Below are 18,942 nucleotides of genomic sequence, written 5' to 3' on the forward strand. Positions count from 1 at the left end.
TACAAGGTCAGCATTATTTGCATATTGCCCCCAACAATCTGGGTCCTCATTTTACCAACCTCAGAAATATGAAAGGCTGAGTCAACCCTGAAATCCAAGCTGAAGATGATATAAGACAAATGAAATCACTAGTATGATATTAAGGCCAAGAATAAATCCCAGCAGGATTTTCAATCCATTATTTAAATAAGCTGGAAGAGGCAAAGATATGATTGAAAATTGCAGACAAATGGTTGAAAACCAAAATAAATTGAAGAATCCAAAAGATTGTGAGAGTTTTAAATCTATATGTATTTAAACCTATACTAAAAACCATCATACAGTATCTTATGTGAATTATATTTGTACAAATCATTTAAAGCTTTTCGGTTTACTTGTACATTAATGATAAAAAGATACACACTTCAAACAGAGAAGTCAAAGCATTTCTATTAATAAAGCACTTTCTCATGAACTAAGATTAAATTAATGCCAAAACCTGTTCCCAGGACTAATGCTATGCAATGACAAAATAAAAATAAGCATATTTAGGAAAATATTATGAAGTCATGGCAACACTGTTCCACAAGAATCTCTGCTTTATAAAGCAGATTTTAACAAGCAGATACTGAAGCATCAACATTAATGAATAATGAGTCATTTTAGTTTCTTCAAACATGGTGACTGATTAAAAGAAAAACTGCATTTTAACTAGGATTTAATTTCAGGAGTTCACTTCATGTCCCCCCCCCCATCAAAATACAATGTATTGCATTTGTGATGCACTGTAAAGGTAATATTAAAGAACACAAACAAGGTTTTAAAAGTACCACTTCCACAAAATAAGATGGACAAAACTGAGATTTTAGCAAAACTATTTAATTAAAAATGTGCATCATTACAAACACAAATCAAATTACTTTTGAGAATTATACATTTAGTAACTGCTCTGAATACTAAGGAATGGTTCTAAGGAAATGGATCAAGTAAAAATTAGAATAGATGGGTCCGTTCATGTAGTTTGGGGAACTATATAGAAATAGTTTGCTATAGTTCCTGAAACGTTTTTGCAAACTTCCCAATTCATCTTATACAGCTGGGATTTTCTGATCACAGAAGATCTTCTGATCTGGAGAAAACACAGCTCAGATTCCAAAGATCCAAGCTCCATTACCGCAGTCCACCAAATAGCTCCTTTCCATGCATGGAGGGGGATGCAGAAATGGAACTCAGATCCCAAAGTTCTCCATGCCGGCACCCCACTGGAAGAGTTCCTGTCCACAACGCAATGGAGCTGAACTCTTCCATTGGGATGCAGAAGCAGAATTCAGATCCCAAAGATCCAAGCTCCATTCCTGCAGCCTGCTGGAGCACCTTCCTGCCATACACATCTTTCCATAAACAGAAGGAAACTGAACTCTGTTTGCCTTGAGAAGTTGTGGGTGCTCCATCACTGGAGGCTTAAGAAAAGTCTGGACAGCCACTTGTCTGGAATAGTATAGACCAGGGGTCCCCAACTTTGACAACTTTAAGACTGGTGGACTTCAACTCCCAGAATTCCTCAGCCAGCTTTGCTGGCTGAGGAATTCTGGGAGGTGAAGTCCACCAGTCTTAAAGTTGCCAAGGTTGAAGACCCCTGATATAGAGCCTCCTGCTTGAGCAGGGGATTGGACTTTAAAGACCTCCAAGGTCCCTTTTCCAACAGTTATTCTGTCATTTCCACCAATGCCAGATACATCACCGTGATGTTTCTAATGAGTCTTATCCATTCCTCAATGTTCCAACAGTGGTGAAGCCAACTCACATTCTCTCCCAACTCTTCATCCAGTTGGGGCTCAAAGGAGACAAGGCCATTTGCCCCCATTCCATAGACATATAAAAACACGAGCTTTTAAAAGAACTACAACTATTTTGGTTCCTCGAATAATCAAAAGTATTTTAAGCTGATTAGTGGCCCTGTGAGCCTCAGAGATCTGTTTGCCTGCTGCCTCCTACGGCTAGCCACTTACTTGATTTGTGTCCTGCGTTTAATTTATACATAATGTCCCCTCCTCCTATTTTTTTCCACAATAACAACTCTGTGAAGTGGGGCGGTTCAAAGAGTGTGTTCTATAAACGGCAGATACTATAAAGAAACCATTTTAAATGCATTGTTGATGTTGTTAGTTGCAAAGTCGTGTCCAACTCATCGCGACCCCATGGACAACGTTCCTCCAGGCCTTCCTGCCTTCTACCATCTTCTGGAGTCCATTTAAGCTCACACCTACTGCTTCAGTGACTCCATCCAGCCACCTCATTCTCTGTCGTCTCCTTCTTCTATTGCCCTCAATCTTTCCCAGCATTAGGCTCTTCTCCAGTGAGTCCTTCCTTCTCATTAGGTGGCCAAAGTATTTGAGTTTCAACTTCAGGATCTGGCCTTCTAAAGAGCAGTCAGGGTTGATCTCCTCTAGGACTGACCGGTTTAATTGCCTTGCAGTCCAGGGGACTTGCAGGAGTCTTCTCCAGCATCATAGTTCAAAGGCCTCAATTCTTTTGCGCTCAGCCTTTCTTATGGTCCAGCTTTTAAATGCATAACAAATTATTAATACTCCCACTGAAAAGCAAGCATCCGCATCCTTTTTTAATTGGAGGCTTTAGAGGTTGTCCTTGACTTACGAACACAATTGAGCCCAACGTTTCTGTTGCTAAGTGAGGTAGTTGTTAAGTGAGTTTTGCCCCATTTTATGTCTTCTTTTGCCACAGCAAAATCATGCAGTCATTAAGAAAATGGCTTCCCTCATTGACTTGGGTGGCCAGAATCTGGCTGGGAAAGTTACCAGTGGTGATCACATGACCCCAGGTGCCTAAGACCCGAATTCTGATCACGTGACAGTGGGCATGCTGCAACAGTCATTAAGCGAGAAAACTGGTTCTGTCAGTTTTTTCAGTGCTGTTGTAAATTTGAATGGTCACTAAACAAATGGTTGTAAATCATGGGCTACCTGTAGTATTTCACGTCTGCAAATGATTCATAATTGAATTCTCTTTGCACCTTTGGCCATTTCTTGCTGACTGCTTAAAATCCCTGTGGTTCAAGATGAAGTCGTCGTTTCTGCAGTTTACAATCATTTTTTTTCTCCTCTTAACTATTTTTAATGCTTATGTGCTTATATATCTTAATGTCTATGAAGAGTCTCGGTCATTCCAGGCCACAGTTATCCCAAAGGTGCTTTTTCACCAGGCAACTGGACTTTCTTTTTTTTTTTTCTTTAAAGAATACAAATGACCACTGTGTGTAAGGAGTATAAATCCTTCCATTCCCCACCATCCAGTCAGCGCTGAAGAAGCTTCTGGGATGAGAAGCAAAATGTCTTCAAAGCAAAAACAAGAAAGTCCAGTTGCCTCCTGAAAAAACACCTTTGGGATTATAGATCTTAACCTTGCTTTTCTAAATATTTTAAGTGAAATATTTCTAGAAATAATATTCTTACTCTTTGATCAAAGATTATTGCATTTGCTGCTTGTTACCTTTTACTCCCAAAAATAAAATACACCCACTTTGGAAAGATGGCTCAGATTCCTAACCACTGTTTTTCATAGAGACTTGATTTGTTTACTGAGCATAAAAATGACATTCATCTGGCTTATAGTCTATTGAGAACTCAAAGAAATTAGAGCAGATTGTTTCCACTCATTAACAACTGATAAGTTTTAAAATTATGTGAGCAACTGGAGTGTTAGTAATTAGGTAATTAAAAAAAGTATTTCACTAAAATATCCTACAGCAATGCCTTGAGAAAACAAAGTAAGGACTATCTCAAGGTTATGCAAACATTACCAAGGTAACTTTGTAGCTCCACTGGCTCAAATCCATCAGAATTAAGAGAAATGACTCACCAATCAAATATATCCTAAATATGCCAAGGACATTTTTTCTCCTCAGGTATGAAATATTTATGACTGTGTGGTTACAAGCACCTCCACTGCTTGTCAGAAGCCAGTTGTGAAAAGTGCAAATGGAGATCATGTGACCACAGGATGCGGCAACAGTCATAAACGCCCAATGATGGAAAGAGTCTGAGTCTCAAGTCACATGACCACAGGAATTCTTCAATTGTAAATGTGAGGACTGATCATAAATGTACACATAAATCTCTTAATTTAATACATCATTAATTAATACCCTTTCTAATATGTGAAAATATTAGAATGTTATTCATGGAATATTATGTGTGTTGTAGAAGGGATACCCAAAATTTTATTAATATGTTTGTCTAAGATTAATTGGAATATTTTAATTGAAATTAGTGGAGCTTAAAAGCAGGAGTGATTTATGTAGATGTAATAGTAGGGATGATTCTGTGGATTGATTGAATTTTTAAGAAGAAATAGATTAAACCAAATTTGTTATATCATGTGAGGAAATAGAGGGGAGAATTTTTAAGGTATTAATTTTAGATATATATATATATATATATATATATATATATATATATATATATATATATATATATATATATATGTTTTCTGAGGTTTTCTCGGGTATTTGTATATAGGTCTTTGGTTGTTCGGGTTTTCTCCCGCGTAAAATTGGAAGTGTCTTGGCAACGTTTCGACGAAGTCACATTCGTCATCTTCAGGCTGAATGTGACTTCGTCGAAATGTTGCCAAGACACTTCCAATTTTACGCGGGAGAAAACCCGAACAACCAAAGACCTATATATATATATATATATATATATATGACTTGTTTTGCTATGATTGATTACCCTTTCACCACGGTATTTTCCTGAGCACTTTGATGTTAAAATTAAAAAACCAATAAAATGTGTATATATAAAAAATAAAAATAAATGTACACATAAATAAGCACATGCATAACTGACACAACAAAAATATATATAGGTAATCATCAACTTACAATCATTCATTTAGCGACCACTCAAACTTATAACAGCACTAAAAAAAGCGACTTACAACTGGCATTTATGACCATCCACAGTCACATGCTAGAAATTTGGACACACAGTAAATGGCATATATACATGATGAATGTAGTGTCCCAGGGTCATGTGATCATCATTTGAGACATTCCCAGCTAACATCCAACAAGCAAAGTCAATGGGGCAAGCAGATTCACTTAACAACTGCATAATTCACTTAACAAATGCAGATATTTGCTTAACAATCATGGCAAAAAAGATTGTAGCATGAGATAGGACTCCCAACAACTATTTTGCTTAGCAATGGAAATTCTGGTCCAGTTGTGGTCATAAGTTGAGAACTAGCTATATACAAGTCTTGCCAACCAACGAACCTCATTTTCTCACATTCAGATTGACCTAGTATGATAATGAAATATTTACAATCCAAAAACTTAACTCAGAGAACTTTATCCACACAACACAGTTCCTACATTTCCTGTTCTAATCAAATACTTTAAAAATATTTCAGATATTTAGTAATAATTTAAATCAAATTCCGGAGCACATAAAAGCTTCAATAAAGTAGCAGAACCTCTAGTGGCATTTACAATATTAAAAAAACAACAACTACTGCTTGTTTAAAAAAGTGTAATCTATAACTTGAAGCTTTTTGGCAATTTTAAGATAATTTGCTTTTCCCTTTGTCTTAAAAAACTACTAAAGCAGATGTCTAAGCAGTGGCATGTAGACTAACAATGCCTTCCTAAAGATTTTTATAAAGAAAATTCAGAATGCTTGTAAACACTTTAAGGAGAATCAGATGAGATCTGCAGAGTCAGCCAGAAATGTAATATTGTAATTATATGCATCTCATTTAATCCATGTCAGAAATTTTGTTTAGTCAGTCTGAAGAAGTAAGCCAAATAAAAGTACTGGAGATGAAATTATGACTCTTCCTAACAAATTAAAAATAACAAAGTGCAGACAACATTTGAAGCCATTAAGGCAACATCCCAGAATTCCTCAGCCAGTCCACAAGTCATAAAAGGGCCAAGTTTGAAGACCCATGATCTAACGGATAATACAGAATCATACGGCGGAAAGGGATCTTGGAGGTCTTCTAGTCCAAACTCTTGCTCAAGGCAGGACCTTATACCATCTCAGGCAAATTGTTGTCCAGTCTATTTTTTAAAACCTCCAATGATAGAGCATCCACAAATCCATGAGGCAACCTATTTCATTGATTATTCTCACTATCAGAAAATTTCTCTTTCTTTTTAGGTTGGACTTCTGTTTAACACGCTTCCACCAATTACCTGTCCTGCCCTCTGGTGCTTTGGAGAATGTTAATCCCTTAATCCCCTCTTCTTTGTGACAGGCCTCAAATAATGGAAGACACTCATCATGTCCCCTGTAATCCTTCTCTTTGATAGGCTAGAATCATACCTAGTTCCCTTAACAGCTCATCAATTTAGGATCTAGCCTCCAGACCCTATATTATCTTTCTGGCTGTTCTCTGCACACTTCCCAGGGTCTCAACATCTTTTTTATATCATGGTGACCAGAACTGAATCCAAGTATAATATGTCCACAGCATTTCACTGGTCCACTAATTTAGCCACTTTATCAAAAAAAGGAAATAAAGTTTGTCTGGCATGATCTATTTTTAACAAACCCATGCTGGTTTCTAGTACCACCTTGTTCATTTTTAGGTGCTCACAAATCTTCATGTCCAGGATTTTCCTAGGTGTTGATGTCAAACTTATTGACCTATACTCTTCTGGATCCCTTTTTGTAGACTGGAACCACATTAACTGTTTTCCAGTTCTCTGGTAGTTCCTGTGTGCTACATAAGCAAAAGATTACATTCATTGGCTCCTTTAGAACCCTAGGAAGTAAACCATCTGGGCCAGCTGACTTGTATTCATCCAGGGTGAATAGGTATTCTCTTTCTAATTCCTTGCCTCATTTGATTTGTGTACCTTTTCTATCTCCCTCGGTGCTGCGTTTGATAGGTTCGGCTGTTTTTTTTTTTCTTTTCAATAAAAACAGATGCAAAGGATGAATTAGGCAGTTCTGCTTCCTCCCTGCTCCCTCCCTGTCACCTTCTTGCCATCTGCTCCTCTTAATGGACTGATCATTTCATTGACTTATTGAAATCAGCTTTTATTATTTTTGGCACTACTTTTAGCTCATTCTGGGCATGACTCCCTCCTTGTAAATTTGGACTATTTGTTGGTATTCTGTTTTAGGTATGTGCCCCTCTTTGCTTTTATATATAAATCATATTATATGTAGGTGGGTGGGTGGGTGGGTGGGTGGATGGATGGAATCCATGGAATACTTCCTAGTCTCTCTCTTAGCTTGTTGAAGTCAACTCTCTTAAAGTCTAAAACACTACTCTTGACTTGGTTTAGTTACCCGTGGTTGCATTATGTTGAATCCAAGTATGACAAGTCACTCTCCTTCAGAGTTCCTGTAACTTCTTCCGCCTCAACCATTTCTTCCCTATTAGTAGGATTCAGTTCAGTGTAGCAGTGTAGTTCCTTCCTCTACCTTTTGTATGACAAAATTGTCAGCTAAGCAAGCATGTCAGGAACCTGTTTGGTTTCCCACTCCTTGCAGAGTTTGTTTCCCAACTGATAATAGTAATTTACTGATTAGTTACATTCTCCAAAGTCTGAGCACTTAAAAATCAGCAGTTTTTACTAGTCCAACATCCCATTCAGCAACCAATCAGCAAACATTCTCTCAGTGGTTAGGTCCCTCAGTGTGGAGATGCAAATATCAAAGTATGTCAGCACTAGATTTGGAATACACAGCCTGACTACCATCTCAGAGATATAAACTCAAGTGATGCTTAGAAAAAACTTGCTGAAATCCACAGGGGATTAGTCAAAACTAAGTTAGAAAATGTAAACAGAGCCATTCCACCTTGATATATTTTGTTGCAAGCTCTTCTTATTTTTCCTACATATATGTATGTGTGCAATCTTGATTTACAACAGTCTTACAAACAATATTTTTCCCTTCTGCCTTCATTTTATTCATATTCTATATCTGGAAGTTGGCTTAGGTTGAGTGATTTGTAAATCCATATTGTCTACCAGTTCATTGTATTTCTAAGAGGTCCAAGTAAGTTAATTTCAATGCGATTCGTTATGTTAATGTAATTTAAGGCTATGAATTATTAGTTAAGTCATTCTGAATATTTAGATGACACATATTTTATTACACTATTTCAATTTCATATTACTGATACATTGTTAGGTTGCATAATTTTTCAGATAAAAAAAACATACTATGCATTATTTCCATTTTAACTATTAGTGTTTTCACATAGACTAGGGCAGAATTATTGCAGGATCTACAAGAATAGTTTTAACTCAATTCACCCTTAAGGTCATAGGCTCTAAATCTAAAAGACACAGGAAATGCTAACCTGCATTTCCAGTTGGACTGCAAACTGTTCTTACACAAGACTGAGGTATTTTCCTAGACATTCTCTAGTTCGTAGATTGCTATTAATTACAGTCTTTCTGAGGGACATAATAAATCTGCTTGGTTTTCTTCTGAGAATGGTACAAATCTTTTTTTTAATAATACCTTGATCTTAAAACAAGATTTTATCAGTGCCAAAAATAATTGTTTATATTCAGAGTAAAGCACAATATCATGCAAACCACTTGGTAGATTAGTTACAACTGCTTAAAAATTCGACAGGCTGTCAAACCATTAAACTGTAATGTATCCCTGGACTTTCAACCTAATTATGAAATAGAATTTCATCACACATTAATATACTACTGTTGTGACCCAGGTTGCCTAGCCAGAGGAAAGCATCAACAGAGTCCTTTATACAGATAATCCTCGACTTACGACCACAGTTGAGCCTAGAATTTATGCTGCTAAGTGAGAAAATTGTTAAGTGAGTTTTGCCCCATTTTGCGACTTTTTGCCACATTTGTTAAGTGACTCACGGCAGTTGTTAAATTACTAACATGTTGTTAAGTGAATCTGGTTTCTCCATTGACTTTATGGTCAGAAGGTTGCAAAAGGAGACCACATGATCTTGGGACATAGCAACGGTCATAAATATGGACCAGTTGCCAAGCACCTAAATTCTGATCACACGATCATGGGGATGCTGCAAAGGTCATAATTTGAAAAACGGTCACGTCACTTTTTACAGTCCCGTTGTAACTTTGAACGGTCACTAAATGAATTATGGTAAGTCGAGGACTACCTGTGTTGCTTTGATTAAAGGCCACCACATAGGGTCCTACAATGGCCGGAAAGGCTCCACTCCACACTACCTTGAAGGCAGCCGTCTCCGGTCCCCCAAACAAAAGCCAGTCAACAATAAAGAAAGTCCAAAGAAAAGGTGCAAGCTCAAGGGGCAAGGTTCAGAGTCAAGGTACATAGGGCAAGGCAAGTCCACGAGGCCAAAGGCAAGGCAGAGGCATGAGTCAAAACCAGGGGAATGTAAGCCAAAACAATTGTTCCTGACAAAGACCCCGCCGCCCCGCTTCTCCTTAAGTCAACCCACACCACGTGTTCCCTGTTAGGAGGGGCAGGGTGACCTTCTCCCAAGTAGCCTCACAGGCTTCCATTGAGCTTGTCTCCACTCTACTCTCCATGCCCTTGGATCGAGTGGGGGAGGCAGCTGTTCTTCCTCAGAGGGCATCTGCTACCTATCAGCACCGCTGCCTGTCTGCAGCCAATCCTCCCCTGTGTCCGTGAGAGCAGGCAACTCTCTGTCCGGTCAACCACGTTCCCCAATGACTGAGGGGCCTGGGACAACATCATCCTCAGCCCCTGGCCTCTCCGAACGTTCCCAGGGAGATGTGTCATCCCCATTGGACAGTCCCGGTTCCAACTCTTCCTACTCCGAACCGGGCTCCAATGGGGCCAGTATTTTTAGGGATGTGATCAAAAGTTCTGTACGTCATTTCTAAATATTCCAATGTTAGGATGTACAGAATTCGGTTAGAAGGTAAAATCCTCCATGACATCTTCTAGTCAGACCACACAGTAACCTTGTCCAAGTTTGACACTTTGGATGAACTTGATAGGAAGTTGGCAGATATCAGTAACTCAATAAGAACCATCGGAAATTACACACACATATTTGTTGTTGTTGTTGTTAATTGCGAAGTCGTGTCCGACCCATCGCGACCCCATGGACAATGTTCCTCCAGGTCTTGCTGTCCTCTACCATTTTCTGGAGTCCATTTAAGTTCACACCTACTGCTTCAGTGACTCCATCCAACCATCTCATTCTCTGTCGTCCCCTTCTTCTATTGCCCTCAATCTTTCCCAGCATTAGGCCCTTCTCCAGTGAGTCCTTCCTTCTCATTAGGTGGCCAAAGTATTTGAGTTTCAACTTCAGGATCTGGCCTTCTAAAGAGCAGTCGGGGTTGATCTCTTCTAGGACTGACCGGTTTGAATGCCTTGCAGTCCAAGGGACTCGCAGGAGTCTTCTCCAGCACCATAGACACACACATATACAGACATATATTAAAATGCCCCAAACATGGACCCATCACCCAAGGTCAACACAAAGGCACACAAAGATGATGAAACTGGATAAAGGTGACTGCCATCCAGGTAAACATTTCTTTCAGAATATTAGAGATTACAATTAATAAATGAAAGATCCCTTCTTCCGACAGCCATCTCCAGCCTCAATTTTAATTAAACAGGAAGACAGTTGATACGGTAAAACGCACAAGCTCAGCAAGGTGCTTGACCATGGAACACCCGCTTTTGGCCGTCCAGTTAATTACAGTTTTCAATAATTCCTAAATGGCAAGCTTGGAGGAACAAATAAAAGATATAAAGGTAAACTCTTGAGAAAGGTAACTCCAGTATCCTAGCTTTCGATCCCCATACTGCACATTATGCTGTTGAAATAAACTCTACTCCAAATAATCTATGGATACTAGGTCTAGATTCCAACTCAGAATTTTCTTCTAATACTAACCTTTCCTTATAAATGCACTGTTTGAAATCCTACCATTTTGTGCAACGCCTTTAGAAAGAAAAAAGTTACGTGCAATAATAATAGATAACATGTCTGGCCTTCCTCCTGAGCATAGTTTCCCAATACTTTCATGACTGAAATTTCCTGTAAAAAATTTCAGTGTTCCGATTACACAATAGGATAAGAAATGCAGTGCAAATACGGTATTATATATATCACATATATTGCCAGTGCAAAATGAAAAGGTAAAGGCAGCATCGCTAAATTTAGACTGTGCAATGTCATTCACTCTACCTCTCCCTATCTTTCTGTCCCTGCAAACACTGTAGCTCTAATCATATCTATATATCAATAAAACTACCATCTTTCTCTCCCTCTCTCATCAAATCGATCACGTCTTTTTATATCTTCAACCATCTTTAAGCATACTGCTTAATCTATATGTAATTTACTCACTGATGCTCTTCATTTAATCAATCTACCAACCTACTTTCTCCCCAAAATGAAAATTATCCAATGCCTGTGAAATTTTGCTACTGTCACCTAGTTCATGAAATGCCTTTCCCAGAGATTGCTTAGACTGGGGTTTGTTTGTTTGTTTTGTAAATTTTAAGACTCGATCAAGAGCTTATAATAATCAACATTGTTCTTAGTCATTACTATTGTCCTTTAACTTTTGCTGTACATTCATTCATAGGTCATACAATTTCCTTTCTTGGGCTAAACAATATTGTGAAAAGCACAGAAAAGGAGTAAAAATAAAATAATAAGCTAAAGAAAGTAAAGACATGAGATAAGAAATAGTAAAGGAAATACCACTAAATCTAAACCTTCCATACAAAGTTTGCCTGCAAAAACAAACACAAGAAAAAAAATCAATAATACAATAAATATAATTTAAAAACTGCAAGAAAATCTTGATACAATAATTAATAGCATAAGGGAGGAACCAGATTACTTCTAAGAGCTATAGTTAGTAATAACATTTTTTGTAACTTTGTTAGAAGTTTCTGAAGTGGTCATCTAAAAAGAAGGGTAATGGCCTCTTGGTCACAATGTCCATTAAAGATGCTAACAATTATACCTCTTTATATATTGTAAACTGTTTCCCCCAAGTTGCTTCATATATCAACTTTTTTCTGTTAAACTCATCAATTCCATCCAATTGCTGTTTTTTATTTCTCAACCTATTCACTCATTTAATCCTCATTCATTCTCTTTATTCATTTGACAATTAATTGTGATTTGACAATGAAGATATTAAATTGATGAATAGCTTCTGCCTTTTAGGCTGAACCATCAACAATAAGCGAAAAGGCAATCAAGAAATATGCACAAGCCAGCACTGGATAGAATAGCCATAAAGCCCTTGGAAAAGTTATTCAAATGCTATGGTCATGTCTATACCAGAATCATGCACGCTTCAGAATTCTCGGTAATATTACGGAAGGGAAAGTTAGGCTTTGGCCAGCCAAGGAAACAAACCGATGGATTATCGAACAAATCAAGCCAGAGTTTTCACTCAAGGCACAAATCACCAGGATCAAATTATCCTACTTTGGACACATCATGCAAAGCCCCAACTCTCTATAAAAGATCAAAGGGAGAAAGAGGATAACCAGCAGCAAGGTGAATGGATTCAGTTATAATGGCAATGAGTGTACCATTGGGAGGCCTGAAAGAACAGGTTAGGGATGCATCAACATGGAGAAGATCTATCTATGCCAGTGGTACTCAATCTTTTTATACCGGCGCCCCCGGTCATAAGGAGGCGGCGCGCATGCGCAGCGCCGCCCCCTGCATGGCACGCATGTGCGGCGGCGCCCCCCTGCACGGCATGCATGCATGTGCTGCCATGCACCGCCCCCTGCGCGGCACGCATGCGTGCCGCCACCCCCTGCGCTGGCTGAGGAAAAAAAATGGCAGATCGCGTTGTTTGGCGACCCCTGTGAAATGGTCGTTCGACCCCAAATGGGGGCGTGACCCACAGGTTGAGAACCGCTGACCTATGCAGTTGCCAGGAGTCGAAAATGACTTAATGGCATATACAAAATCAATCGATATGAGAAAAAAACTCCACGGTTTTGTGTGTTGCCTGCATCTCGCGGATGGGGCTTTGTTTGTGTGGCCCAGTAGGTGGCATGCCGCGACCCGGTACTAATCCACAGCCCGGGGGTTAGGGACCCCTATATTAGATAGCTTTACTTTATTAACTAGTTACCAGCTGGTTTCTGAGAGGAATTCAAGGTGCTACAAATCATCTATATAGCCCAGGGGTTCCATGAGTCATAAAAGAGCCAAAGTTACCTACCCCTGATATAGCCATACAAGACCCAGGCCTGGATATTTAGGGATTGCTTATCTCCAATTGTTTCTGTGCACCTTGTAAGATCAAATAGGATTGGTGTGCTCTGTATTCTATAAACCAAATAATGTCATTTTTATGGGAGCTCAGGGACATGCCTTATCTATCGCTGTATCTGTTCTCTGGTATTCCCTCTGATCTGTTTCTCTCTGACCCTGCTGACCTTCAAGAAAACTGTAGAAGCCTGGCTATTTGAAGAGGCCCAGGGCTATGATGATTTGTAACATGAATACGTTATTTTCAATTTCTGTATTCCTTGTTGTGATGCTATTATATTACAGTACTTATTCCTGTATGGTTTGTTACCTTGCTTCTGATTAGACAGCTTTTGTGCAAAAGTCAAAATTTATTTCTCTGGCTGAAGGGATTCCATAGTAGAGCCTCACACACTGAAAAGGAGCAATATATTGGATGTTCTGGAACCTGAATCAAGATGCTTTGTAATTCAAGGCTGATCCAGAACATTGGATATTCTGACCAAAAGTAATTTAGGAAAAAGCTAGTATACCAAACTGTAGTCAAAACAGCACTGAAGCCCATGCAAGATTCTATTCATGAGAGATAGTAATTTGGCAACAATACCCATACTTCCAAACACTACGAGGAAGCGTAAGATTCACATGTTACATTTAAATATAATGTAATTTAATCAATTTTGTTTTAGCAGAATGGGAAAAGAGAGTCAACTGTGATGTTTTTAATAAACAGTAGCTAAACAAACAATGCCTTAAATCAGATCGTTGTGCTCATTTCATTTCATCATTTCATTATCTGGGGGGGAAGGGAGGGGGGAGAGATGCTGAATTTAAGAGAACCTCAAAACAGCATAACTGATTATTTCATGCGAGTTGTATTTCTATTTCCAATTTGATCCATTTGCTGTTCAGCGGGATCTTCAGTTTATCAGGATTAAGCCTCAGTTTATTCATACATATTTAGTCCTTCACTGAGTTCATTTAACCCCTCATAATATATGTCTAGATATAAAAAGCATGAAAGACAACAGAACTTTTAGGATTTCAAATAGCTATTGAATACGAGTTTCAAAAAAACCCTTCAATATCACTACCTATAGGTAGCAGTGCAATAAGTTGTCTCCACATTCCACATTAGTCAAATCTCCCAGATGGATCCCATGGTTGATGGCATGAAATATAGAGCATTCAATAGGAACTCACTCTTTACCTTTCTTAGTAACCCTAACAAGAATTTGAAGACAGACAGTACCCGTATTAATATAAAATGAACAAATGGTCAGCAAAATCAAGATCACTTACTGTTCTGTTTCTTCATATGTCTGTTTTTTTAACTTTTACTCTACTTGCCATACCTTGAATAATATCATACTTTTTTTTCATTTCCATCATTTGATTCTCATCAAAACAAGCATGTTTTTCCATCAAATATCTAAACATTACTTGGTATCCTGGACCTGTAGGATTTATTTTGGATCTAGGTGGTGTTTCTTCTAAGATTGCCAAAATGCCTCATCCCAAATATACAATTACTACAGCATTTATCTCCACATCTATAACTTTGACTGGCAAACTTTTTTTTCTGTCCAATCATGCCCAATTCTCAGACTGCCTGGGCAAGTTTCTGCAGTTTTCTTGACAAGGTTCTTCAGAAGTGGTTTGCCATTGCCTCCTTACTAGGGTTGAGACAAAGTGACTGGCTCAAGAACACCCAGGTGGCTTTGTGACTAAGCCAAGACTAGAACTGATAGTCTCCTGTTCTAGCATGATGCTTTCATAATTAAAAGCCAAATCCAACACAAAGCAAGGTTTACAAGGAATAGGTGAAAGATATGTCAACTAAAGAACTTTTCATTAACTGAATGCCAATCCATGTTGATAACTTCAGTATTAACACATTAATGTTCAAACTAGTGAATTACATTCTAACCTACAAACCTGTATGCATGCAACCTCTTTGCATGCAGCCTCTGATTTGTTTAAATTTGGTCTGTCATGCGAACCCAGATTTTATAATTCAATGAACCATGGTTAAGGCAACCAGAGATGTGAGTAAAGAATGAGCAGTGAATAGTGCTTAAATTACAGTGCAACCACCACACAAGAGGGTAGGGCATTTGTCCAATGTATTCCAAGTAAGAAGGAAAATGTGATGAAATTGATGAATAATCATTTCTAATCCTTTCTAATCAAGCCAGACTACTGCTATTGTTTATTATTATGATCTCATTGGTTTTTACTAATAACCATTTTTAAAAGGAGACTTGTCCAAAGTTAACATGCAGGATAGCATTTGTCTCTTGGATGCCAGAAGACTCCTGGTATTTATAGCTTTATCATGTTCATCCTTTATTACTACTGATCTTCGCCTGAAAAACGAAGGACTCGCCCTTCAATTTTAAACAACTCTGTGAGAAATGAGTTTTGACTCAAAGTCATCCAGGCAGCCCTCTATATACATACATACATACATACATACACACACACACACACACAGAGAGAGAGATAGACACACACACATCTTGACCCATTCCCACAAACGGAGGTAAAAGTTGGATCCTGGATCCTCCCTCCCCAGCCTTGGGTGAGGCTGATTGGCCGATGACCTTGAACCAATTGACGTCTTTTTCGACCTACCCAGAGTGACTGGGGCAGTCATTCGTTTGCCGAGAAAATGAGACCAAAAGGTGATCATAGGAGGATCGAGAATGGGAAGAGTCCACCTCCATACCTTTCGGAGGACCAGCTGAGCAGCCTCCACCCCCCCCCCCACCCCCCAGATCCCCCGGGACCCAGCCCACTAGCTGCCACCCATCTGAATGGAAAGGGCTGAATGGAAAACTCTCTCAGCAGGACACCGATCTCTTCTCGCTTACCTCGGTGTCTTCCAGGGTCTCTTCCTCAGCCCCGGCTCCAAGCGGCAAACAGCAGGTCCGCCTCGGCCCCTCACCGGCGGCTCCCCCGGGGCAGCTCGAATGGCCAGGCAACTCCAACCTGACCCCTGTCGCCCGCTCAGTTCGGACGCAAAGAACTCCCTTCACGGCCTCCGCCGTTCTCTTCCGGGCTCTCATTGGCCGCCTCAGAAGCGCCCCCTCCCGATTGGATAGCCGCAAAACCTGCAGGATATCCGCATCCGCCTCATTTAGCTGCCTCCCTGGCTTCTATTTTTTTTTTTTAAACGAAGGGACCCATCCCGTTGCTTTCTCTCGCCGCTCGCCAATCGGCTTCAACTTCCTTTTTTTACGGAGACGAGAGAGAGAGAGAAAGGACGCATGCGTGCAGCGAACTTGGAAACCGGGTGGGTCAGCTTTCTAGGCTGACGCGTCGCGTTCAACTTGGTGGGATGGATCCTTCAGATGGGGGTCCTGGTGTGCTGTGAACTTGGCTTGTACATGTTTTGTGACCCGGCTAGGTAACGAAACCAAAGGTAACGGGTAACGACGCGCCTGCAAGCCAGCTTCCAAACTAGACATCACCACGGGCTCCACCTTGAACTGGACTCGCAGGGGTTCTCAACCTTGGCAACTTTAAGACTTGTGGACTTCAACTCCCAGAATTCCTCAGCCAGCTTTGCTGGCTGAGGAATTCTGGGAATTGAAGTCCACAAGTCTTAAAGTTGCCAAGGTTGAGAACCCCTGACGCTAGAGCGATTTTCTTCCATTGGATCCCTTTTCCAAGCTTGTAACGATCCCGCCTCGTCTGTTTAGCCAACGAGATCCATGATTTTTACTTTCATTCCGGTAGGAAGAGTGGCGAAAAACAATCCCTCCTCTTCATTCGGGATGGTATGGAGACAATACATAGATTCGAAGCTCGGCCGTTGGGAGCACCAGATTTGACCGGGGCTCGGGAGCTAAGCTTGGGCCACTCCTGATTTAGATGAGAGGCCCAATCAAGCCGTTCCAGAAAGCTACAGAGAAGCCAATGGAGCCCATTTCAGGACAAAATGAAACATTCTACTCAGGCTTACATTTCAGGAGGCATCCCTACCCCAGAAAGCAAGCAAAGGAAATTGGTATGGCACAGATAATACCTAACCAATTGCACACTTTCCGAGATTTTATTAACAAACACAGTCACACAAGATTTGGTTTACCTCCTGAATGGATTACTGGAATATACTTTATATGGGAACCCTTAAAGGACATCCAGAACCTGCAGTTAGTCCAGAAGCATCTTAAGCTCTTATCCAGTTTGGGGTCTCTAAGTCTGTCAGCATCCTATGTAGGGGAAATTATGTAGATAAGTTATTACAATATGTGTCATCATTTTCCTTGCTGTTCTCAAAATACATTGCTTCTGAGTTTCCCAAAGGGATGTGAAGCTTGGCTGAACTATACCGTGGTGCTCTCTTATGTATTGAGGGGGCAGTAATGACAAGGAATACTGTAATACAAGATTGTTTCTCCTTGAAATGACAATCTCTCTGGTTGCCATAGTTATACTGGCAAAACTCTGATTTTAGGAAAATTTGGATATATAAATGATTTGATATATGAGATAGATAGATAGATAGATAGATAGATAGATAGATAGATAGATAGATAGATAGATAGATAGATATGATAGCATCATCACCAGATAGACTCACAATTGGTTGACTAACCGCACCCATTGTGTAGTCCTCAGTGAAATTACATCCACAGGGAGGGAAGCATGAAGTGGGGTACCTTAACTTCTGTCTTGCATCCAGTGCTCTTCAACACTTTCATAACAGTTCTAAATGAAAGAATAGGAGGGGAACTCATAAAATTTGCAGATGTCACCAAGGTGGGGGAAATGCTAACACTTTGGAAAATAGATTCAAGAGTCAGAAGGATGTTGACAGACTTGAGCATTGGACCCTATCCAACAAGATGAGGTTCAATAGTGAGAAAAATTAAAATCCTTCACTTAGGCTGAAAAAAAGAAATGGAAAGGTACAGAATACATGGTACTTGGCTCAACAGTAGTAACTATGAGAGAGATCCAGGTGTCCTGGTGGACTACTACTTGAATATGAGCCAGCGGTGTGTTGCAGCTAAAAAGCCAATGCAGTTCTAGGCTACATTAATAGAGGTATAGCATCAAGATCACGAGACGTGATAATACCTATTTATTTATTTATTTATTTGCCCATGTCACCATGGGGCTACTCTGGGCTGCTTACAATAATAGAATGTAAAATTATAAAAAATGATATGGTCACTCTTCCCCAAAGTTCTTATAACTTCTTCTTCCTCAACCATATCATCCCTATTAATAAGATTAAGTCCAGTATAACTGTCCCTCTTGCTCCCTTGTTTACCTTTTGTATGACAAAGTTGTCAGCTAGACATGTCGGGAATTTGCTGGACCTAGTCTGGGTCAGTTACCTGGACCAGAGGTTTATTCTTCCGAGTTTTTAGACTTGTGCTGGAGCCTATCCTCAGAGAATTCAAGTTCCCTGAGGATGGGCTCCAGCACAAGTCCTAAAGCTTGGATGACTAAACCTCTGGTCCTGGTGACTGACCCAGACTGGATCCTGCAATATTATGCCAGGATATGTACATTTCCTTCATTCACGTCAAGAACTTGTTTGATCTCGCATAACCTGCGGAGTTAATGTCAGAGTATTTGAAGTCCCCCATTACTATAGTGGTGTATTTCCTGCACACAGCTCATCTATTTCCTCCGACTGGACTTTAGTGAGAGGACAGTTCCTAAGAGACAAATACAATACTTCTAAATAAAAATAATAGCGTGACTAAAATC

General features: G+C 39.7%; 1 protein-coding gene across 4 annotated transcripts in view; it reads right to left on the bottom strand.

Moving 5' to 3' along the window:
* The window catches only part of PACSIN2 (protein kinase C and casein kinase substrate in neurons 2), a 52,576-nt gene extending 36,284 nt beyond the window's left edge, over positions 1-16,292 (bottom strand). For 2 of the 4 annotated variants that reach the window (XM_039341309.1, XM_039341306.1), the window contains exon 1: positions 16,086-16,292. The gene's annotated coding sequence lies outside the window, so the exon portion shown is untranslated. The remainder of the gene's footprint in view (positions 1-16,085) is intronic. The other 2 variants (XM_039341307.1, XM_039341310.1) reach the window with 2 other exon arrangements.
* Positions 16,293-18,942: the final 2,650 nt, after the last annotated feature.

Source organism: Crotalus tigris, unplaced genomic scaffold (genome assembly GCF_016545835.1).
Source record: "Crotalus tigris isolate CLP2741 ecotype Arizona unplaced genomic scaffold, ASM1654583v1 scf7180000017764.6130737, whole genome shotgun sequence".
Classification (NCBI taxonomy): Eukaryota; Metazoa; Chordata; class Lepidosauria; order Squamata; family Viperidae; genus Crotalus; species Crotalus tigris.